We start from the raw sequence: 25657 nt of genomic DNA, 5'->3' as shown, positions 1-25657 counted from the left end.
AAGATGCTGAACGTCACTAATCATTAGAGAAATGCAAATCAGAACTACAATGAGGTATCACTTCACACCAGTCAGAATGGCCATCATCAAAAAGTCTACACACAAATGCTGGAGAGGGTGTGGAGAAAAGGGAACCCTCCTACGCTGTTGGTGGGGATGTAAATTGGTACAACCATTATGGAGAACAGTATGGAGGTTACTAAAAAAACTAAAAACAGAGCTACCATATGATCCAGCAATCCCACTCCTGGGCATATATCTGGAGAAAACCATAATTTGAAAATATACATGCACCCCAGTGTTCAATGCAGCACTATTTACAATAGCCAGGACATGGAAGCAACCTAAATGCCCAAAAACAGAGGAATGGATAAAGATGTGGTACATATATACAATGGAATATAACTCAGCCACAAAAAAGAACAAAATAATGTCATTTGCAGCAACATGGATGGACCTAGAGATTGTCATACTGAGTGAAGTAAGTCAGACTTCTAGAGAAAGACAAATATCATATGATATCACTTATATGTGGGATCTAAAAAAAACAGTACAAATGAACTTATCTACAAAACAGAAATAGAGTTACAGATGTATAAAACAAACTTATGGTTACCGGGGGTAAGGCGGGAAGGGATAAACTGGGAGATTGGGATTGACATATACACACTACTATATATAAAATAGATAACTAATAAGGACCTACTGTATAGCACAGGGAACTCTGCTTAATACTCAGTAATGACCTATATGGGAAAAGAATCTTAAAAAGAGTGGATATATGTATACGTATAACTGATTCACTTTGCTGTACAGCAGAAACTAACACAACATTGTAAATCAATTACACTCCAATAAAAAATAAAAAATAAGTAAAATAAAATAAAATGAAAGTATCTCCTCACAGGTTTCTTATTACTTACTGTGGAAAAATAGTATCTTTACAACAGAGAGACCTTGTGGATGTCTCTTTAACCAAGTGATTCGATTTATTATCACTCATACTGGGACAAACCAACAGTGTACACCTTTTAATAGAATATCCTGAGAAGGACACAATGTTACTTCTGTGTCATTACTGCCAAAATCATGAATCTAATCATGAGGATGAGATTGAGGGATTTACATAAAACACACCTAGATTGAGAAATTCTACAAAATAACTGGCCTGTATGCTTCAAAGATTTCAAGGTCAAGAAGGACAAAGACTGAGGAGCTCTTCATTATTTATTGCTATGCAATGATATTACCACAGCATTAGTGGCTTAAAGCGACACACGTTTGTTACCTCTGTTTCTGTGAATTAGGAGTCTAGGTTGGTTAAGCTGGATCCTCTGCTCAGAAGTGTCTCACAAGGCAGTCGGGGTATCAGCCAGAGCTTCAGTCTCATCCGAGGCTCAACTGGAGAAGGATCCTCAGCTAAGATCACTCAGGCTCTTGGCAGAATTCAATTTCTTGTGATTGTAGAACTGAGAAATTCTTTTTCTTGCTGGATTCTGGCTGAAGACCTTTACAGGTTATTGGTTGGAGGCCAATCTCTGCTTCTCAAAGCCACTGTCAGTGCCTTGCCACACGGATTTTCCCAACATGGCCAGTTGCTTCCTCAAAGCCAGCAAGGGAGGCAGCCTCCACCAAGATGGGCAGTATAAGCTTATAATAATGTAATCGAACAGTCACATACCCATAATCACATAAATACATACATACCTTTGCCATATTCTATTTGTTGGAAATGTGGACAAAAAAAAGTTCCCTGCCATTTCAGTAAACAATGAATGTTGCCTGCCATCAAGCCATCAGCCACTGCAGCTGCCTCAACAGTGTGCCCAGAGGGGAATACAGGATGGAGAAAAGCAGGATACTGGCCCTAGATATTGATAGTTAAGATGCATAACAAAGGAACAATTTCTGTGAGCCCAGACTCTTGCATCTTCCCATAAATAGAAAAGCACTAAAAATCATTAAGATGAAATGTCTGAGTTTTGTCTGTTTTTTGTTGTTGTTGTTTTGTGTGTGTATGTGATTAGTTAGCAGTAGTCTTTTGATGTTCAACTACATGGGGGTTTTTTTGTTGTTGTTTTGTTTTGTTTCCCAGCAGAAACTCTTCTATGTCCTGGTTCCTCCCTTACATCTATGGGATAGTTCCTCAGAGCTGTTTGAGAGGGTGTATCCTGGGATATAGTCCTCAGTAAGGCCACCAAATAAAACATAACTCTCAACTCTCAGGTTGTACCTTTTTTTCAGTTGAAAGAAGCAAGTCAAGGTTTTGCCCTCACATAAGGGGAGGGGATCATACCAGGGTGTAAACAGCAGGATGAGGGGGTCGTGGAGGCCCCCTCAGGAATCCAACTAGAATAATATTATATAATAAAGCACCATGATTGGGACATAGCATGTGTTCAGTAGATATTTGCTGGGTCAATTTAAAAAGAAATGTGGGATTTTTCTTAGAGTACTTTGGCAGTACTTTTGCTTATTGTATGTATGCAAATATGTCAGCAGTTGATCTCTGGGGAAGGGTTATTGCTTTTAGTGGTCTTTAGAAGTCGTATCACACTTAATAAGATCAGCTTATTCTTAGCAGCAATAGGCTCATGTGATATAGCAGTTTTCTGAGGACAGTGTTGGAGCACATGTTTCAAGTTGTTGCACAGTAGGGCTCAGCCTAATATTTTAAATGCGTGAATTTAAATCAGACCATAATTCTCAATTTCAAAGACAGAGCCAACCGATGAATGATAAAACTGTGTTATAGTGCAGTGCCATGATTCCAGTCAGTACACAGCATTTTCCCCTCAAATCAAACATAGGGTTTTCTACCCAAGCCTCTTGAAACAGCCAAGAATTCACTTTGATATACAAAGGCTGATCCATGTGAAAAGACATTACACAGACGATGGCAAGCAGCTGTTCTTCATATCAAGGAAGGTCACACATAGAGGAAATGGACTTACATTAAAACAGGAGAGATTTTGGACAGATACTAGACACACTTTCCTGACAGAGGGATGCAACACAGATGGATTCATGATGAAAAACTTCTGTGGACTTTTTCCCTAGAGGGGAACCTGGAGGTTCCTCACTGCCCTTTCACCTGCATATGGAGAATATGTTAAAACAGAGGAATGATGTCGTTTTAATTGATATATAATATTAACCATTCACAGAAACATGAAATAACCTAAAACACCTACATCCAGAACAACTCTATATTTTTTTCATCCACTTTCCTACTAAAGAAAAGATTTCATTCCCTAGAGAAAATATCCTGTGCTAGTCAGAATGACTAAAAATAAAATAATTAGTTTAGAAAGAAATAGCAAGGAGTGAAACACTTTTAAGTTAACTGTATCCAGGTGTGACACACTTAACTAAAAACCAGTTTAAAAGTAGGTCATTTAAAATAAACTCTTTGAAGGTTAAAGGAACAAAAATGTGTATTTTTAAAAGAAAGCCAAGAGATACAGGTTTGTTGATCTTGATTCTAGCCTAGAGAATCATTTGTCTTTCCTTTATAAGTTATAGATAAAAACTTTTTAGTTGGTGCTCAGCCTCATTTAAAAAATCTCAGATGGCTGCGTAGACACCATTGTGAAGCCTGCCTCTTTCCAAATATATAAGGAAAAGTGTGACTTAATTATTATGCCAGAGAAAAAGAAAGAACCTCATGACTGGAGATAACATTCATCTTTTAGGAGTAACTTTTGGATAAACTTCTTTGACTCAATTCTTTGAAAACAAAAATCAACATTTTACAATTTGGTAAAATCAATTAAAACTCAAACAAGACCGCCAAATTAGGGATACTTAAGGTGTACAAAAATTTTCACTCCACTTTGATACATGCCTTGAAAATACTCCATTTTTTAAATAAACAAAGGTTGTACAGAGATCTAGATGAAGCTAGAAGTTCAGTCCTTTTATTGATAGATATAGTCACAGTGACTCAATTTTCCCATTCCTTTCTTATAGGGAAATGAAAAGTATATTTAAAGGTGATAACATGCAGTCATAATATTTGGAAATTCTAGGATAAAATTTCCAGCTATGCTTACATAAAATGTTGTCTTTAAATAATAGCACTTCCAAGAAGAGTAATCAGTAAATCAGTCGAAAGAAGGAGATACTCCACAGAACAGGCCCCAATTCCTTCAGTTTGTTTTCATTCTTCTCTGCCAACGAAATCACTGAGGTGGTGCATATATTAGAAGTATTGTGCAAGATATTCCAACATGAGAGTAAAGCCTGCAAAATTTCTTTCATATTAGGTCTGGGAACCTGAAAAACATTTCAATAATGTCTTAAAACTCTAGAATTGCTCAATGCAAGTGATTTTCTCTTTGCAATAGTTACCTTGGAAGGCCATATGTTGTTTTTTTCTAATATTTATTTATTTATTTATCTTTGGCTGCATTGGGTCTTCGTTCCTGGGCGCAGGCTTTCTCTAGTTGCAGTGATCGGGGGCTACCCTTCCTTGTGGTGCATGGGCTTCTCATTGCGGTGGCTTCTCTTGTTGCAGAGCATGGGTTCTAGGTGCACGGGCTTCAGTAGTTGTGGCACGCGGGCTCAGTAGTTGTAGCTCGCGGGGTCCAGAGCACAGGCTCAGTAGTTGTGGCGCACGGGCTTAGTTGCTCTGCGGCATGTGGGATCATCCCGGACAGGGGCTCGAACCTGTGTCCCCTGCATTGGCAGGCAGATTCTTAACCACTGTGCCACCAGGGAAGCCCAGCCATATGTTTTTATAAACTGTGTTGCCATTGCTCAAAACATTTTGGGAAATTCCTCTTTGAATGCTTTCAGAGTCTGCATTAGACTTTTTGCATCTCTTCACCAGTGACATTATTTTGGTGTCTTTATTTTATGCTGAGAGTGAATTTGTTTTTTTGTATATTTTACTATGTTTTTTAAAAATAAATTTATTTATTTTATTTTTGGCTGTGTTGGGTCTTCGTTGCTGTATGCGGGCTTTTCTCTAGTTGTGGTGAGCAGGAGCCACTCTTGGTTGCGGTGCCCAGGCTTCTCATTGCGGTGGCTTCTCGTTGCGGAGCACGGGCTCTAGGCGCGAGGGCTTCAGTAGTTGTGGCATGTGGGCTCAGTAGTTGTGGCTCGCGGGCTCTAGAGCACAGGCTCAGTAGTTGTGGCGCACGGGCTTAGTTGTTCCGTGGCATGTGGGATCCTCCTGGACCAGGGCTCGAACCCGTGTCCCCTGCATTGGCGGGCGGATTCTTAACCAAGGCGCCACCAGGGAAGCCCTGTTTTTTTGTGTATTTTAAATAGCCAAAATTACTTCATCTATGATCTGGTGGGAAACACATTTTTTCTTTTTGGTAAAATGAGAAATGTTTATAAAGTAGTGACACTGCTTTTTGTCGTCCGGATTGGAAATTTACACAACCCTGTTTGCCAGCTGTGTGACTGCCCAATGCCTCAGTTTCCTTCTCTGTAACAGTAGTAACAATGGCTCACATAGACTTGTTCCATTATGGGATATAATAAATATACTTTAGTAGTCAGAGTGCCCAGCACACAGTTAGAGCTCAATAGTTCTTACCTGGAGAATAGCTACATGAAGGGATTTCTAGCCCTCTCCTTTCTATTAAACTCCTTACTCCATCTATTCAAATCCAGCACAGTCAGTTTCAAAACTGACTCCAAATCTATTCTCTGAAGTCACCTTTTTGGTGTAAATAAATCATTTCGTAATTTTCTCTTTTTCCAACAATCACGGAGTCCTGAAGATTGATCATACATCATGACTCTTAAATCCATCCCCTTTTCTCCAGCCCACTTCCTGTCTTCTATCCTTGAAGCCATGCATTCTCCACGTTGCAGGCAGAGTGATCTTTCCAAAGTGTAAGCCTGATGGAGTCACTTCCCTCTTAAAACATTTTAGTGTTTCCCCATTATCCTCTGGATAGAGGACAGTCTTCTCAGTGGGACATATAAAGCCATTTGTGATCTGAACCTGGTTTATTCTAGAAGCACCAGTGCCACATTTCTTTAAAATGTAGCATATTCTCACTTTCCCAGGACTTTGCAAGAGGCTGAAATTTGCTCCCTTTGGCTTCTGGGTAACTCCTACTGTTCCCTCTGGATTTAATTTAGAGATTAAGTTCTCCAGGAAACTCACACTCCCAGGCCCTCTACGGGTCCCACTTCCCACCCAAGGCTCATTTAGGTATACCTCTTAAGTATTCTCATAGCACCTGCTCAACCATTGCCCTGTATTGTAATCCTCTACTTGAAATTTATTTCCACATCAAGACATGAGCTTCTGGAGGGCAGGCCCTGTGTCTTATTCATGCTAGTCTTAGTTGAACACCCCAGGACCTTGTATTCATATTTATATCCCTAGGAACATAATAGGGCTCAGTAATCATTTATTGAATGAACGAATGATGTTTCTGATGTCTTATTTACTGCTCTTGCAGCTCATTAACGATTTTTATTGTTATTAAGATAAAATAAATCTCCCAAATTTGGGCTTTCACACCTGCCCTCTCTGACTTGAAAAAACCCAGAGCTGCAGCTCAACCTCTCACTTGATGTGGATCTTTGCTCACGCATCACCTCGGAAGGGTCTTCTGAGTAAGTAAATAGGACACACGATCAGACCATTGTTAAACACAGCTATATTTTTCTTGATACACTTATCTACTCTGACATTATATTCTATATTTATTATTTTTTTGTTTATTCCTGATGTCTGTAAGCTCCGTAAAGCTGAGTTTGTTTTATTCACCACTGGGTCCCAGCTCCCGCAATACTGTCTGGCACATGCTGGGTGCTTAATGTTAAGTAAAGTATTGAATAACCAGATTATAAGGTCCTTGAGAACAGTAAATTGTGTATGCTCCACATAATAACCTAAACTATTATAGTATGTAATTGATAAATATATGTACATGTATTTGCTGTAGTCACCTAAAAAGAGTAACAGGGTGCCTGTTGAGGCAGGCAATACCTGTAGGTAAACTTTGAGGGGGGGAAATTAAAAATTAAGTGAGCACTTCCAACCTGTAAGAAAGGAGGCAGACAGTTTCTTTGAATCAGGTCTTCTGCTAAAAATCACGGGATATTTTGCCTTTAGTTATGTACATGTGGTATAGGAAGGTTTCCCTTGTATGAAGGGGGAATGACAGTTGAAACAAAAGGCTGCCATGCCCTAGGACCCCTTGAGTAAAAAAGGTCCCTGGGATGGAATGAATTTGTATAAGGAATTTGGAACATCTGGAAGGAGGAACTAAAACATGTATCTTTATTACCTGTGATTTAGCATTGGGAGGCGGCTGGGGGCGGCGGGACTTGGAGGGGTACAGTGTGCCAAGCTGAATCAGGATGCCCCTGATCTAGGTACAAAGGCAGAGAAGAGCAATGGTTCCCCCTGAGGAAAAATCATCTGCAAAAGGGGCAGAGGTGGATTTATCCCGAAGTTACAGAAGCTTCCAGGATCATTCATTTACAGGACCCCTTCTGAGTCTCTGAGTGGGTCCCTAGCAATGTGACCACATCATTGCAACTATTTAACTGCTGACTGATTAAGACAACCGACTCTTTCCACCCAAAATTCCTCCTCGGACTTCTTCAGTAATATCATTGGAGTGGCTGAAGGCGTTTTGGGGATCCAGCTAAGAGGAAGTTCATAGGTATACATTTAGTTTGGTTTAAGGGGGATATCTTTATCTGGTTCAAAGTCAATTCTTTTTATTGTTAAGTTTTTGCTAGCTGCCCTGCTGGAGGAATGAATTATAAGAATATTCCTACCACCCATTCTTCAGAATCACCTAATCTCAGGACAAGAAGGGTCAGACATCCTGTTGAAATATAAATGTGTCTTACACCACCTGTCACTAGAAGTATGTGGATAGTTCAGGAGAAAAAAGCTCTTTCTGACTTGGGGAATCTGGAAAACTGTGATGAGACTTAGTTTAAAATGAAACTGTAGGGCTTCCCTGGTGGCGCAGTGGTTGAGAGTCCGCCTGCCGATGCAGGGGACACGGGTTCGTGCCCTGGTCCGGGAAGATCCCACACGCCGCGGAGCGGCTGGGCCCGTGAGCCGTGGCCGCTGAGCCTGCGCGTCCGGAGCCTGTGCTCCGCAACGGGAGAGGCCACAACAGTGAGAGGCCCGCGCATCGCAAAAAAAAAAAAAAAAAAAGAAGAAGAAACTGTAATATGTTTTAAAATTACTGGATAGTAAAAAATTCTGTAAGGTATAGAAGAAGAATGCTACTTTACTAGTCTTTGCTGAAAAAGGTGTTAACTATTTGATTCCAATGATAAACTAAACAGCAAAGGATGTAGGGTATGATTTTAAGGGCTTCACCTGATACTCTACCATTCCCTGCCTTCCATCAAAAAAAAATTTTTTTTTGTTTAAAATAGAACCTCATGATGGAAGGGGACATAGTATCTGACATTGCTAGACTCTTGGGGTACAAATGCACTGCATCCCAAGCCTCAGCATGCTAGCACACACAGACTAACATGTTGCTACCCACCCTGTGTAAGAACGATTTGCCAGGAATATTCCAATGGTGGGATTCCAGTTGGAGGGGAGTCTAACTGGAGGGGATATTGAAGCACCAGAAATTGAGGGTATGTAGGGAATGAAATTCTAGCCCAAACCAAAGAACACTGTTCTATATGAACACAGATTAAGACTGCAAGAATGAAAGGTACAATAATAGGAAATACAAATGTAGGTAATGAAGGGCTTATATGATCCTCTCCTCTTGGTCATTCCTATGTTCTCAAGAACACACTCCTATATAACTCTAGCACAGTGCTTGAAAGCCTTAAAACAAGTATTTGAGGATTAAGAGACTCATTGGATATGCTGGATATCTTCTGTTTGTTCCTCCAGGTCCTACTCTGTTCCCCACAAGGCTGACCTATAAGGACCATATAAACAAGTTCCTTTGGAGCCAAGAATATACACTGGAGAAAAGACAGTCTCTTCAATAAGTGGTGCTGGGAAAACTGGACAGTTACATGTAAAAGAATGAAATTAGAACATTCTCTGACACCATATACAAAAATAAACTCAAAATGGATCAAAGACCTAAATGTAAGACAGGATACTATAAAACTCCTAGAGGAAAACATAGGCAGGACACCCTTTGACATAAATTGCAGCAATATCTTTTTGGATCCATCTCCTAGAGTAATGGAATTAAAAACAAAAATAAACAAATGGGATGTAATTAAACTTAAAAGTTTTGCACAGCAAAGGAAACCATAAACAAGATGAAAAGACAAGTTACAGAATGGGAGAAAATATTTGCAAATGATGCAACCAACAAGGAATTAATTTCCAAAATATACAGACAGCTCACACAGCTCAATATCAAAAAAACAACCCAATCAAACAGTGGGCAAAAGGCCTAAATAGACATTTCTCCAAAGAAGACATACAGATGGCCAACAGGCACATGAAAGCATGCTCAACATCACTAATTATTAGAGAAATGCAAATCAAAAGTACAATGAGGTATCACTTCACTCCAGGAAGAATGGTCATCATCAAAAAGTCTACGAACAATACATGCTGGAGACAGTGTGGAGAAAAAGGAACCCTCCTACACTATAGGTGGGAATGTAAATTGGTATAGCCACTATGGAGAACAGTACGGAGTTTCCTTTAAAAACTAACAATAGAGTTACCATATGATCCTGCAATCTCACTCCTGGGCATATATCTGGAGAAAACTATAATCCAAAAAGATACATGCACCCCAATGTTCATTGCAGCACTATTTACAATAGCCAAGACATGGAAACTACCTAAATGTCCATCAACAGATGAATGGATAAAGAAGATGTGGTATATATATATATATATATATATATATATATATATATATACACACACACATATATATATATATACATACATACAGTGGAATATTAGCCATAAAAAAGAATGAAATAATGCCATTTGCAGCAAGATGGATGGACCTAGAGATTATCATACTAACTGAAGTCAGACAGAGAAAGACATACATGCTATCACTTATATGTGGATTCTAAAAAAAAAAAGGTACAAATGAACTTATTTACAAAACAGAAATAGACCCACAGACATAGAAAATAAATGGATGGTTACCAAATGGGAAAGGGGGAGGGAGGGATAAATTAGGAATTTGGGATTAACATATACACACTACTACATATAAAAGAGATAACCAACAAGGACCTACTGTATAGCACAGGGAACTATACTCAATATTTTATAATAACCTATAAGGGAAAAGAATCTGAAAAAAGAATATATATATGTGTGTGTGTGTGTGTGTGTGTGTGTGTGTGTATACACACACACATATATATAAAACTGAATCACTTTGCTGTACACCTGAAACTAACACATTGTAAATCAACTATACTTCAATTTAAAAAAATAATATGAATATGACTGTATTGATATTAATAATATATGTAATTATAAAAGTATAATATAAATTTGTATATTTATAAATTTGTAAATTTTCTCAGCTTATTAGATTTTAGCACAATTAAGAAAAACAAGCTCTTTTGCCCTCTGGCTATTGGCTGCCTTGGTTTACAGGGAGCATCAGAAAGAGATGGCAAGCGTGGAGGAAAATGAGCTCAGAATCTTTAATAACCCGATATGGTAAACTAAACATGACATCAGTTTTTTTTGCTATTTCTCCCATGGAAGGGTGGAGTCCAATTCCCCTCTCCCCTTTAATCAGGGCTGGCCTAAGTAGCCTGCTTGAACAATTGAATGCAGTGGCAGTGACATTTGGAGACTTCTGAGGCTATGGCATCACAAGAAGCCTTGAAGCCCCCACTACCTAGGTCTCTCTTGGAACACTCACTCTTGGAGCTCTGTGCTGTCTTGTAAGAAGTCAACTACCCTGAGACTTCCCTGCTGGAGGGAGACATAGGGAGAGCCGGAGGAGAGAGAGAGCAATGCTGGCCATCCCCTAGCTGTTCCAGCCTTCCGGGGCAGACATGTGAGTGAAGACAATATCTTGGAGGATATTGCAATCCCAGCAGACATATCGTGGAGAAGAACCAAGGAACCCAGCCAACAACCGTACTGAGGCCCCAGATATATGACCCCTGTCAAGCTGTCTCAAACATCTCCAGCTGTTCAAACCACCCCAGCCGAGACTCCAGGCTTTTGTGAAGCAAAAATAATCCATCTCTGCTGTGCCCTTGCCAGAGTTAGTGACCCACAAAATTGTGAGCACAATACGTGATTATTGTTTCACAGCAATAAGTAACCAAACACCTGGTAACCTCCCAACTGGGTCAGCCCTGGTTGGCTGTGTCCCTCTGCCAAAGTCCCTTCCAGACAACCCTCTCTATAGAACTACGCTTGCCTTACAGCCTGTGGGAGCTAACGGCTCCCTGCCATCTCTAGCTGTACTATCCTTTGTTATTGCCTTTTAAAAATCTTCTCCACCTTTCAAAAAAAAAGTCAATTAAATTCTCCGAGTGTCATCTGTTTCCTGTCAGGATCTTGGCTTATATACCAGACCTGATATACAGGTCTCAAGATTTATTAAAGAGCAGGGGAGAAAGCTACACACAAAATTATGCTTTAGAAAGCCAGAGACAAATTAGCAAAATAGTACGTGTATATAGTCGTATCAGGTAATTAGTATGTTACCCTTTATGAAATACTTTAGAATACTTTAGAAGAGACTAGGTTTTTAATGCCATCCTTTACGTTTTCTGGATTCAGTGACTCTTACCCATTCTTTTGCTTTGTGAGGAAAGTGGTCATTTTCTGGCATACTGTCTTATTTTATTTAACAAACAGTTATGTCACACCTTCTATATTTAAGCCGCTCTGGAACAATATACAAATAATAATTCATTTGATCCTCCTAATAACACTATCAGCCATTTTACAAATGAAGACGCTGGGGCATGTAGAGATTATATTACTGGTTCAAGGGCTCACAGCTAGTAAGTGGCAGAGCTAGGCTAGTACTTGAAGCCACACAGTTCAGCTAGAGGGTGTACACTCTTTACCACTGTGTTATGCTGTGAAGTCTTGCCAGGAAAGACTTAGGAAATGGGAGAAATGAGTCACCCTGCTCTGCTGTGTGATTAGGGTCAGTGAGTGCTGGTACCACCTCTTCTCACAGGTGTCAGAGATGATGGACAGTGAAAAAGAGAAAGAGGTTGGGAGTTCCTCAGTGGACAGACACTGGAGAGGACAAGTATACTAGTTATCTGTTGCTGTGTAACAAGGTGCCTCAAAATGTAGTGGCTTAAAGCAACAATAATAAGTTTTTATGTCTCATGGTTTCTGTGGGTCAGGAATTCAGATGGGGTACAGCAGGGTTGCTAATTCACTACACCTGGAGTCTCAGGTGGACGACGTGCAGGCTGGGGTTGGAACCCTGTGAAGGCTCATTCACTCCTACGTGGGCCTAGCTGGGTCTGTAGTCTGGAAAACCCCTCGCAGCCCCCTACCCTCTTTCTGATTCCAGAAGTGCTTAGAGGAAAGGTTACCCACAAGATGAAATGTGGTTTTACCTGTAGGAGTTACTATTTTGGAGAACCTGGCTTGCGTGATTATTTACAATTGTTTCAGGCAGGATCTCTGAAGAAAATAGAGGGTAAACTCAAACTGATTAAAAGGATTATTATTTAAAAAAAATTTTTTTTAATTTATTTTTGGCTGCGTTGGGTCTTCATTGCTACGCACAGGCTTTCTCTAGTTGTGGCGAGCGGAGGCTACTCTTCATTGCAGTGTGCAGGCTTCTCACTGCCATGGCTTCTCTTGTTGTGGAGCACGGGCTCTACACAGGTGGGCTTCAGTAGTTGTGGCACGTGGGCTCAGTAGTTGTGGTTCACGGGTTCTAGAGCGCTGGCTCAGTAGTTGTGGAGCACAGGCTTAGTATCTGTGAGGCATGTGGGATCTTCCTGGACCAGGGCTTGAACCTGTGTCCCTTGCATTGGCAGGCGGATTCTTAACCACTGCGCCACCAGGGAAGTCCCTTATTTTTATTTTATTTTATTTTTTTAACATCTTTATTGGAGTATAATTGCTTTACAATGGTGTGTTAGTTTCTGCTGTATAACAAAGTGAATCAGCTATACATATACGTATATCCCCATATCTCCTCCTTCTTGGTCTCCCTCCCACCCTCCCTATCCCACCACTCTAGGGGGTCACAAAGCACGGAACTGATCTCCCTGAGCTATGTGGCTGCTTCCCACTAGCTATCTATTTTACATTTGGTAGTATATATAAGTCCATGCCACTTTCTCACTTCGTCCCAGCTTGCCCTTCCCCTTCCCCGTGTCCTCAAGTCCATTCACTACATCTGCGTCTTATTCCTGTCCTGCCCCTAGGTTCTTCAGAACAATTTTTTTTTTAGATTCCATATATATGTGTTAGTATACGGTTTTCATTATTCTTTTTCTTACTTCACTCTGTATGACAGTCTCTAGGTCCATCCACCTCACTACAAATAACTCAATTTTGTTTCTTCTTATGGCTGAGTAATATTCCATGGTATATATGTGCCACATCTTCTTTATCCATTCATCTGTTGATGGACACTTAGGTTGCTTCCATGTCCTGACTATTGTAAATAGAGCTGCAATGAACATTATGGTACATGACTCTTTTTAAATTATGGTTTTCTCAGGGTATATGCCCAGTAGTGGGATTACTGGGTCATATGGTAGTTCTATTTTTAGTTTTCTAAGGAAACTCCATGCTGTTCTGCACAGTGGCTGTATCAATTTACATTCCCACCAACAGTGCAAGTGGGTGCCCTTTTCTCCACACCCTTTCCAGCATTTATTGTTTGCAGATATTTTGATGATGGCCATTCAGCCTGGTGTGAGATGATACCTCACTGTAGTTTTGATTTGTATTTCTCTAATGTTTAATGATGTTGAGCATCCTTTCATATGTTTGTTGGCAATCTGTATATCTCCTTTGGAGAAATGTCTATTTAGGTCTTCTGCCCATTTTTGGATTGGGTTGTTTGCTTTTATGATATTGAGCTGCATGAGCTGCTTGTAAATTTTGGAGATTAATCCTTTGTCAGTTGCTTCATTTGCAAATATTTTCTCCCATTCTGAGGGCTGTCTTTTCATCTTGTTTATGGTTTCCTTTGCTGTGCAAAAGCTTTTAAGTTTCATTAGGTCCCATTTGTTTATTTTGTTTTTATTTCCATTTCCCTAGGAGGTGGGTCAAAAAGGATCTTGCTGTGACTTATGTCATACAGTGTTCTGCCTATGTTTTCCTCTAAGAGTTTTATAGTGTCTGGCCTTACATCTAGTTCTTTAACCCATTTTGAGCTTATTTTTGTGTATGGTGTTAGGGAGTGTTCTGACTACATTCTTTTACATGTAGCTGTCCAGTTTTCCCAGCACCACTTATTGAAGAGGCTGTCTTTTCTCCATTGTATATTCTTGCCTCATTTATCAAAAATGAGGTGACCATAGGTGCGTGGGTTTATCTCTGGGCTTTCTATCCTGTTCCATTGATCTATCTTTCTGTTTTTGTGCCAGTAACATACTGTCTTGATTACTGTAGTTTGTAGTATAGCCTGAAGTCCAGGAGCATGATTCCCCCAGCTCTGTTTTTCTTTCTCAAGATTGCTTTGCCTATTCGGGGTCTTTTGTGTTTCCATACAATTTGGGAATTTTTTTGTTCTAGTTCTGTGAAAAATGCCAGTGGTAGTTTGATGGGATTGCAATGAATCTGTAGATTGCTTTGGGCAGTAGAGTCATTTTCACAGTGTTGATTCTTCCAATCCAAGAACATGGTATATCTCTCCATCTGTTTGTATCATCTTTAATTTCATTCATCAGTGTCTTATAATTTTCTGCATACAGGTCTTTTTTTGTCTCCCTAGGTAGGCTTATTCCTAGGTATTTTATTCTTTTTGTTGCAGTGGTAAATGGGAGTGTTTCCTTAATTTCTCTTACAGATTTTTCATCATTAGTGTTTAGGAATGCAAGAGATTTCTGTACATTAATTTTGTATCCTGCTACTTTACCAAATTCATTGATTAGCTCTACTAGTTTTCTGGTAGCATCTTTAGGATTCTCTATGTATAGTATCATGTCATCTGCAAACAGTGACAGCTTTACTTCTTCTTTTCCAATTTGTATTCCTTTTATTTCTTTTTCTTCTCTGATTGCTGTGGCTAAAACTTCCAAAACTATGTTGAATAATAGTCGTGAGAGTGGACAATCTTGTCTTGTTCCTGATCTTACAGGAAATGGTTTCAGTTTTTCACCATTGAGAATGATGTTTGCTGTGGGTTTGTCATATATGGCCTTTATTATGATGAGGTAAGTTCCCTCTATGCCTAGTTTCTGGAGGGTTTTTATCATAAACGGGTGTTGAATTTTGTCAAAAGCTTTTTCTGCCTCTATTGAGATGATCATACGGTTTTTCCCCCCAATTTGTTAATATGGTTTATCACATTGTTTGATTTGTGTATATTGAAGAATCCTTGCATTCCTGGGTTCACGAACGCCACTTGATCATGGTGTTTGATCCTTCTAGTGCGCTGTTGGATTCTGTTCGCTAGTATTTTGTTGAGGATTTTTGCATCTATGTTCATCAGTGATATTGGCCTGTAGTTTTCTTTCTTTGTGACATCTGTGTTTGGTTTTGGTATCAGGTTGATGGTGCCCTCATAGAATGAGTTTGGGAGTGTTCCTCCCTCTGCTATATTTTGGAAGAGTTTGAGAAGGATAGGTGTTAGCTCTTCTCTAAATGTTTGAAAGAATTCGCCCATGAAGCCATTTGGTCCTGGGCTTTTGTTTGTTGCAAAATTATAAATCACAGTCTCAATTTCTGTGCTTGTGATTGGTCTGTTTATATTTTCTATTTCTTCCTGGTTCAGTCTTGGAAGGTTGTGCTTTTCTAAGAATGTGTCCATTTCTTCAAGGTTGTCCATTCTATTGACATATAGTTGCTTGCAGAAATCTCTCATGATCCTTTGTATTTCTGCAATGTCAGTTGTTGCTTGTTCTTTTTCATTTCTAATTGTGTTGATTTGAGTCTTCTCCCTTTTTTTCTTGATGAGTCTGGCTAATGGTTTATCAATTTTGTTTATCTTCTCAAAGAACCAGCTTTTAGTTTTATTGATCTTTGCTACTGTTTCCTTCGTTTCTTTTTCATTTATTTCTGATCTGATCTTTATGATTTCTTTCCTTCTGCTAACTTTGGGGTTTTTTGTTTCTTCTTTCTCTAATTGCTTTAGGTGTAAGGTTAGGTTGTTTATTTGAGATGTTTCTTGTTTATTGAGGTAGGATTTTATTGATATAAACTTCCCTCTTAGAACTGCTTCTCCTACGTCCCATAGGTCATTGTGTTTTCACTGTCATGTGTTTCTAGGTATTTTTTGATTTCCTCTTTGATTTCTTCAGTGATCTCTTGGTTATTAAGTAGTGTATTGTTTAGCCTCCATGTGTTTGTATTTTTTACAAATTTTTTCCTGTAATTGATATCTAGTCCCATAGCATTGTGGTCAGAAAAGATACTTGACACAATTTCAATTTTCTTAAGTTTACCAAGCCTTGATTTGTGACCCAAGATATGATCTATCCTGGAGAATGTTCCATGAGCACTTAAGAAGAAAGTGTATTCTGTTGTTTTGGATGGAATGTCCTATAAATACCAATTAAGTCCATCTTGCTTAAGGTATCATTTAAAGCTTATGTTTCCTTATTTATTTTCATTTTGGATGATCTGTCCATTGGTGGACCTGGGGTGTTAAAGTCCCCTACTATGATTGTGTTACTGTCGATTTCCCCCTTCATGGCTGTTAGCATTTGCCTTATGTATTGAGGTGCTCCTATGCTAGGTGCCTAAATATTTACAATTGTTATATCTTCTTCTTGGATTGATCCCCTGATCATTATGTAGTGTCCTTCTTTGTCTTTATTTTAAAGTCTATTTTGTCTTTATTTTAAAGTCTATTTTGTCTGATATTTGATTTCTTTTGATTTCCATTTGCATGGAATATCTTTTTCCATCCCCTCACTTTTAGTCTGTATGTGTCCCTAGGTCTGAAGTGGGTCTCTTGTAGACAGCATATATGCAGGTCTTGTTTTTGTATCCATTCAGCCAGTCTATGTCTTTTGGTTGGAGCATTTAATCCATTTACATTTAAGGTAGTTATCGATATGTATGTTCCTATTACCATTTTCTTAATTGTTCTGGGTTTGTTGTTGTAGGTCTTTTTCTTCTCTTGTGTTTCCTGCCTAGAGAAGTCCCTTTAGCATTTGTTTTTAAAGCTGGTTTGGTGGTGTTGAATTCTCTCAGCTTTTGCTTGTCTGTAAAGTTTTCATGTCTCTGTCAAATCTGAATGAGATCCTTGCTGGGTAGAGTAATCTTGGTTGTAGGTTTTTCCCTTTCATCACTATAAATATGTCCTGTCACTCTCTTCTGGCTTGCAGAATTTCTGCTGAAAGATCAGCCGTTAACCTTATGGGGATTCCTTTGTATGTTATTTGTGTTTTACCTTGTGTTTTACCCTTTTAATATTTTTTCTTTGTATTTAATTTTTGATAGTCTGATTAATATGTGTCTTGGTGTGTTTCTCCTTGGATTTATCCTGTATAGGACTCTCTGTGCTTCCTGGACTTGATTGACTATTTCCTTTCCCACATTAGGGAAGTTTTCAACTATAATCTCTTCAAATATTTTCTCAGTCCCTTTCTTTTTCTCTTCTTCTTCTGGGACCCCTATAATTCAAATGTTGGTGCGTTTAATGTTGTCCCAGAGGTCTCTAAGACTGTCCTCAATTCTTTTTTCTTTATGCTTCTCTGCAGTAGTTATTTCCACTATTTTATCTTCCAGGTCAGTTATCTGTTCTTCTGCCTCAGTTATTCTGCTATTGATTCTTTCTAGAGAATTTTTAATTTCATTTATTGTGTTGTTCATCATTGTTTGTTTGCTCTTTACTTCTTCTAGGTCCTTGTTAAACGTTTCTTGTATTTTCTCCATTCTATTTCCAAGATTTTGCATCATCTTTACTATTATTACTCTGAATTCTTTTTCAGGTAGACTGCCTATTTCCTCTTGATTTGTTTGGTCTGGTGGGTTTTTACGTTGCTCCTTCATCTGTTGTGTGTTTCTCTGTCTTGTCATTTTGCTTAACTTACTATGTTTGGGGTCTCCTTTTCACAGGCTGCAGGTTCATAGATCCTGTTGTTTTTGGTGTCTGCCCCCAGGGACTAAGGTTGGTTCAGTGGGTTGTGTAGGCTTACTGGTGGAGGGGACTAGTGCCTCTGTTCTGGTGCATGAGGCTGGATCTTGTCTTTCTGGTGGGCAGGACTGAGTCTGGTGGTGTGTTTTGGGGTATCTGTGACCTTATATGTGATTTTAGGCAGCCTCTCTGCTAATGGGTGGGGTTGTGTTCCTGTCTTGCTAGTTGTTTGGCATAGGGTGTCCAGCAGTGGAGCTTGCTGGTTGTTGAATGGAGCTTGGTCTTAGAATTGAGATGGAAATCTCTGGGACAGCTTTTGCCATTTCATATTATGTGGAGCTGGGAGGTCTCTGGTGGACCAATGTCCTGAACTCGGTTCTCCCACCTCAGAGGCACAGGCCTGACACCCGGCCGGAGCACCAAGACCCTGTCAGCCACATGGCAAAAACCACCAATTTGATTTGTCTGGTCCCTTACATGATGTTGAATAAGAATATACAGGGAGATTCAGGCAGCTTCCTTGGGATTTCTCAGTTCAATTTTTGGAGTGCCCTTTGAGGCAAATCCTTTACAGTCTTGAAATCTGGATGCGACAGGCTAATGGTAACAAAAGCTTTGCTTAAGCAAACTTCGCTCCTGATCCAGGAACTGCGTAACTGTTACACATGGCATACCTCTCCTCATTAATCAATGAGCTTTGGCCACTTAAATGTCTTGGGAGTCTTTTGCTAAGGGCACCTGAAATGAACAAACCTCCTCACTGAGCCCAGGAATGGCTGATCTCTGCTAGGTGACCTGATGCAAGTTGAACTCTGAGGCAGAGCACCGCTTGGACGAGCACGGGAAGGAACGTCATGTGGACCAAGCCCTGACCTTTGCCGGGGCCTTCACAGCAGGGCCTGGGGCCTGGGCGCTGCTTGTTCAGAAGTGGCTCATTTTAATGTGCTCTGACCTAAAGCTGCAGCTGGTTTCTAAAAAGGGAACAAAAAACACTGTATTTGAAAACAGCAGCCGGGCTTCCCTGGTGGCGCAGTGGTTGAGAGCCCGCCTGCCGATGCAGGGTACACGGGTTCGTGCCCTGGTCCGGGAAGATCCCACATGCCGCGGAGCAGCTGGGCCCGTGAGCCATGGCCGCTGAGCCTGCGCGTCCGGAGCCTGTGCTCCGCAACGGGAGAGGCCGCAACAGTGAGAGGCCCGCGTACCCCCTCCACCCCCCCCCAAAAAAAAAAACAGCAGCCAAGCCCTCCCTTAACCTTGCCTGATCTCTGGGGAGTTAGTTCTACCCCCCACCCCATCCCTGTCACAAAGAAATCTGCAATCTCCTCTTATGTTTAAAAGTGTGGGAGTGTTTAAAGGAACCGAAACATCTCTCCTTCTTCTCGTGTTCTGGCTAAGTAAGCCAATAAATATCTGATTAAGTTAGTTTGAGTTGGGTTTTCTGTCATTTGCTGCTGAAAGTATCCTAACTGCTGAAAGTATCCTAATCTATGTACTGTCAACACTTTATTCTGGTGCTGAGTCAATAACACAAGTAAAAAAGATAGTCCTTGCTCGTTGTATCAAAATGGTAAGACCTATGCAAACCCAGAAGTCTATACTTAGGGGCCCGCCAAGCCAAATAAACACCTCCTAAGGACCGCATTAGTTTAAAAACTTGCCAGTTCAAATATACCCGTTCATCTTACATCATCAAGTTTCAGTTCCCTAACATTGTACATTGTGTGTTTTGTGAAATTACAAGTTTCCTGTGATAGCAAGAAGCCCAAGTAATAATTTACCTGGCAAAGGAAGGTGAAGAGTGAAGATGGGTATATATTTGTGTATGAATTGCTGTAGAACCTCTGCATATTTTTAACACATGACATGATTAAATTTTTTTAAAAATTAGCTGATTTTTTAAAATCCAACAAATTAAGAAAAGGCCATGAGTTCCTTTTCAGGTACAGTTAAAGAGAATCACTAGAATCAGAGCCATTAAAATTTGTTTCAAATTGTTACGGTACCTTAAAAAGAACATTTGATCCTTGAGAAGATGACAGCAATACATATAAATTTTAGCAAGCATTCTGAATTGAAATGATCACAGAACTATCAATATGGGATTTCAAAGTGAGACTGACTCAAGCAATTAACCTAAAATTATGTGTCCATGTTGTTTAAAGGTCTAGCAGAGAAGCCTAATTGGCACTTATGAAATACCATTTCACTTACACTCCAGGTTAAAAGTACGCTTGTGCCTTGAATAATGCTCTTGAGTATAAAAATAGGAACCAGATGTACTTTTAAAATTTAAATGAATTTGTTTAAGTGATTATTTATGGTCTATAATCAAATTATTAACTTTTTTAAAAAAGCATTTACTTTTTGTGTAAAAAAAGATTAAGTTTGCTTGCTTTCCTTCCCAACTAGCATTTATGGCACATTTATTTGGTATAAAGGGGTAAAAACAATCCAGCTCTTATGTAAGCTAGAGAACTGACTTTTGGCATCCCAGAGAGATTTCTTCTTTGCATTATACATTTACTTTGTATTTATGTATTTTGCAAAAAGCAATAATTCTATGTTTTTAAGTAGCAGGACATCTGTTCTGTTGGTCAGAATTTGTTCGTATATAATCACAGTATCGTCTCCAATTGATTTTTTTTTTTTTTTTTTTTTTTTGCGGTACGCAGGCCTCTCACTGTTGTGGTCTCTCCCGTTGCGGAGCACAGGCTCCAGACACGCAGGCTCAGTGGCCACGGCTCACGGGCCCAGCCTCTCCGCGGCATGTGGGATCCTCCCGAACCCGGGCACGAACCCATGTCCCCTGCATCCGCAGGCGGACTCTCAACCACTGCGCCACCAGGGAAGTCCTCCAATTGATTTTATAGTAACTATTTTCTAACCTTTTCTTGGATTGATGGTTTATTATGTTAAACATTTATTACTTCATGTGAAATAGGTACAATCTTTAAACCAAATTATCAAATATTTATTGAATATATATATATGCAAAGTGTAATATTTAAATATTATTATTTTCCCTTTTGGACATAAAAATCCAGGTTGTTTAAGTCACATTGTCACCTGATAAGGTGCAGACAGTATCCCAACTGCTTTATTTATAGTAAAGAAAAACTAATCACTAACTGTAAAGAAACTTTAGTTGCAAAACAAGTTAGTGAAAACATGAATAGTGATAATTATAATCATATCCAACATTCGTTGAGCATTGAATTTAGAAAATAAATGTTTCCTAGTGCCTTCTGAAATCTCTATTACCTTGCCTGCTCAAGGCTTTTTCTACTATCTAATAAAAATATGACTTTATTCAGATAAATTTATCCCTTATATTAATTAGTTCTACAAAAGCTAATTGACTTAGAGCTTATAATACTTTTTTCTTTTGCTTTAGGACCCAAATAGGCAATGTTCTATTGCCGAATATAAGGGAAGGTAACTCATGTTTTGAAGAATAATTGGACTATTCATAGGATCCAGAAAACTCCTCAATGTTTCTTCATCCATCTGTGTATTCATTAAAAAGGATTTTTTTGAATGCCTACTATGTAAAATAAATTCTAATTATTTGTAAGTGTTTTGTGAAGATACGTTAATAAATTCTAATTATTTAAAAGTGTTTTGTGAAAATACACTATTACTGGGAAGATAGCTATTAGGGCATTTATTTTCTGTTTATTTTACAAGGAAATGTACCCCTCTGAGTTTGATTTAGATATGTATTCCTAAAGTAAATATTGCTATTGATGGCTTCCTGTTTAATGTCAGGATAGTTAAGTGACCCTAGAAATCTTCCAGTTGTGTTAAAGTTTCCTTTACATGGATTCCAATATAATTGCTGTCATATTATTTGATATGTAAAAACCAGCTACCTCCTATATTCAAACTTTTATAGCATTTTATTCTTACATTTACTAAGAGGCAAATTACTTTATGAAAATAATAGTATTATTTTTAAGGAATAATACTATGTCTCCTTTAGGCCAACATTTAACATGTCACAATTTTTAGACAGAAATTAAATTAACTATCCTGGCTTCCTGGTTCTTGGGAAGTTATTTATTACTATTTTTTTTTCTTATCTGCAAAATTAAATTCTACCAAATCTACTGAGTTTCCTACATCTGGATCCACATCCTCTGCTTTTCCTGCAGTAGCATGGCTCTTACCAACCACCTCCCCCCCCCCCCCAGCTTGTGTACTGGGTCCTGTTCCTCCTTAACCTCTCTGAGGCTAGGCTGATCTCTTCTCTCTTCTGCATCATCCTTCCTTTCTGCACTAAATTATTCCCACCAGCTAAAAGCATGTGGAATATCTTCCATCTCATTAAAAAGAACTCCTCATCCCACACCAGCTCTGCCATTTCTCTACTCGCTTGTGTGCTAGAACTCCATACCTGTTTCTATTTTCGTCACTTGCTCATTCTCTGCCTGGATCTTTTATTTGAACCCACATATTTGACTCCTCCACAGCACTCTCTCTTAAACCCACTGCAGTTAGGTTTTCTGCCATTTCAGCTTCATGGAAGAGCACTTGTTAAGGTCACTAATGACCTCCACCCTGCCATATCCAACATAAAATTCTCAGTCTCATCTTGACTCATCGGCAGCGTTTGGAGCAATGACTACCCCTTCTCTGTTTTCTTCATTTGGTTTCCAAGACACCACTCCCATCTCCCTTTACCCCCATCTCACTGGCTGCTTGTCTCTCTTAGTTGCTGGATCTACCTCCTCTTCCTGATTAGAACTCAGTCTTCAGCCTTCTTTTTTATTCATACTTATTTCCTCAGCAATCTCATCTCTTTGCTTAAAATTTCCAAAATTTTATGCCCAACCAATGTAGAGCACTGATTGTTATTTCTTATTGTGACCTACTAACAACTAGGAAAGAAGATTCTGTGGCATCCTTCTTTCTTGATTCCATATTCAATCCCTCATCCTACCTGCTATCCTTGGGAGCAAATGTGATGTTCACTTGTCCACTCATCTGACAAATACTTACTGAGCAATGTGTGCCAGGCTCTGTGCTGCCTTATCCATAATCTAGGCTTCTAATGGTTTCTGGCCTTTGCCCTCTTTTCTTTTTCCTATCAGTTCTTCTTGCTCAATCTTATCCACTCCCATTAGTTCAGGAATGTTCTAATGCCCACTCAAATATATATCTCCAGCCCAGACATTCTCCCCCTCACTGAAAACTCAAAATTCTACCATCTAGATTTCTAATCCTGGAGCAAACACTTCAAATTCAACATTACAATTTAAATGTAATTTTATTAGAAATGGAAACAACACAAACAAACATCTTCCTGCCTGAGTCAGAAATGAGTCATTCTCAATTCCTCCTCTTCCCTCAGCTCACAGTGCCTTTCTAAGTATCTCCATACCTGGTCACCTTATCTCTATTCCTGCCAATAGTGCTTCATCATTTACTTGCCTTAACCATTTACTCTCTAAGAATATCTCAGCCTCTAGCCTTGTAGTCCTCCAATCCTTGACCCACATTGCTGCCAGCATGATCTGCTTAAAATTAAATCTGAATAATTGACTTCCTTGAGTATTATCTTTTTTTTTTGTTGTTGTTGCAGTACACGGGCCTCTCACTGTTGTGGTCTCTCCCATTACGGAGCACAGGCTCCGGATACGCAGGCTCAGAGGCCATGGCTCACGGGCCTAGCTGCACCGCGGCATGTGGGATCTTCCCGGACCCAGGCACGAACCTGTGTCCCCTGCATCGGCAGGCGGACTCTCAACCACTGCGCCACCAGGGAAGCCCTTGAGTATTATGGCTCTCCATCTCCTATGGAATAAAGCTCATAGTTTCATTCCTTGTAAACACAAAACCTTTTGAGCCACATCAACTCTTCTGCAAAAACTATAAGTTCTGGCCCAACAGAATGACTTGCAGACCCATGAAGCCGACATGCTCTTTGTATCTGCATGTGTTTGCACACCTTGTGTGTCTGGGGAAGATGCACTCTTCCATCAAGACGCAGATCAATTTGTACTAACTTTGAAGCTCCTTAAGCACTGATGCCACCAAGAGATAGACCTTCTCTCTTGTATGTTATATTACTTTGTATAGATCTCTCATTTTTTCCCCCATGTATTTCATGTAGTGTAATTATTTGTCTGCATGTTGTCTATTCCACTGTACAGGGAAGTCTATGTAGGCAGTGACCTTGTATAATTCATCTTATCATTTCAGTCCACTATTTTTATTTCATCTTTTCTGAAGAAGAGGGAACAGCTGATGTGCACTATCCTTTTAATGAATATTTTTAAACTGCAGAAGTTTAGTTTAGTTTAGATAAAACATTATTTTTCTAAAATATAATAACTATTTTCCTAATATTAGTTACTCACATATACAGTTTTTACATTGAAATATAATTCACCTATCATAAAATTTATCCTTTTAAAGTGTACAATTCACTGGTTTTTACTATATTCACAAAGTTGTACAACCATCACCACTATATGATTCCAAAACGTTTCTAATCCTAGAACACTTTTATTACCCCCAAAAGAAACTCTGACCCCACTCCCTGTCACTCCCCAACCCCATCCCTTCTCCAGATCAACTAATCTATTTTCCACCTCTACAGGTTTGCCTATTCTGACCATTTAATATAAGTGGAAATATATAATATGTGATCTTTCATGTCTGGCTTCTTTCACTTAGCATAATGTTTTCAAGGTTCACCCAGGTTGTAGCACATATCATTCCTTTTTATGAGCGAATAATATTCCACTGTATGGATATATCATTTCTTGTTTACCCACTCATCAATCGATGGACATTTGGGTTTTGATACTTTTGGCTACTGTGAAATAATGCTTCTGTGAATATTAATGTACAAGTTTTTATGTGGCCATACGTTTTTAATACTCTTAGGTATATATAAGGAATGGAACTGTTGGGTCACATGATAACTCTGTTTACCTTTTTAAGGAACTGACAAATTGTCTTCCAAAGTGATTGTACAATTTTACTTTTCCATGATCTATATATGAGGATTCCAATTTCCCTACATCCTCATTAATACTTGTTATTGTCCATCTTTTTTTATTACAGCCTTCTTAGTGGGTATGAAGTGGTAGCTCATTGTGGTTATAAGGGTTTGATATCATCCTCCTGTAAAAGAGTTATGAAGAGTTCCATTCTATCTAAAATCAGTAAACAAATATTTTGTTTTATTCTACACTGAAATAAATGTGAGGTTAAGACTCTCAGAAGACAGCTATTCTTTTCTCTTATCTAAACATCTTTAACGTTTCACAGGACTTAGCATATTTTAAATTATTTATTATTCCTAAGATTCTTCCAAGACTCTCTCCTGTTTCCCAATTTTGGGGGCAATATAAGGCCCCCAAATACAAAGCTCTTGATTTGACACAGATTAACTTTGAGGGAAAAATACTTTCTAGCTCCCATCTTCCTATTTATCCTATATGTAAGTGTTATATGACAGTGTAGGGCTAAGG

At 39.1% G+C, this 25657-nt stretch overlaps 1 long non-coding RNA gene across 1 annotated transcript in view; it reads left to right on the top strand.

The window, feature by feature from the left end:
* Window positions 1–20960, top strand: part of LOC115857170 (uncharacterized) — a 231411-nt gene extending 210451 nt beyond the window's left edge. Inside the window, exon 7 of the long non-coding RNA XR_009563941.1 lies at window positions 20846–20960. This is a non-coding gene — a long non-coding RNA (uncharacterized lncRNA). The remainder of the gene's footprint in view (window positions 1–20845) is intronic.
* The last annotated feature ends 4697 nt before the right edge of the window (window positions 20961–25657 follow it).

Source organism: Globicephala melas, chromosome 5 (genome assembly GCF_963455315.2).
Source record: "Globicephala melas chromosome 5, mGloMel1.2, whole genome shotgun sequence".
Classification (NCBI taxonomy): domain Eukaryota; kingdom Metazoa; phylum Chordata; class Mammalia; order Artiodactyla; family Delphinidae; genus Globicephala; species Globicephala melas.
This window is presented reverse-complemented; position numbering and strand designations above follow the sequence as displayed.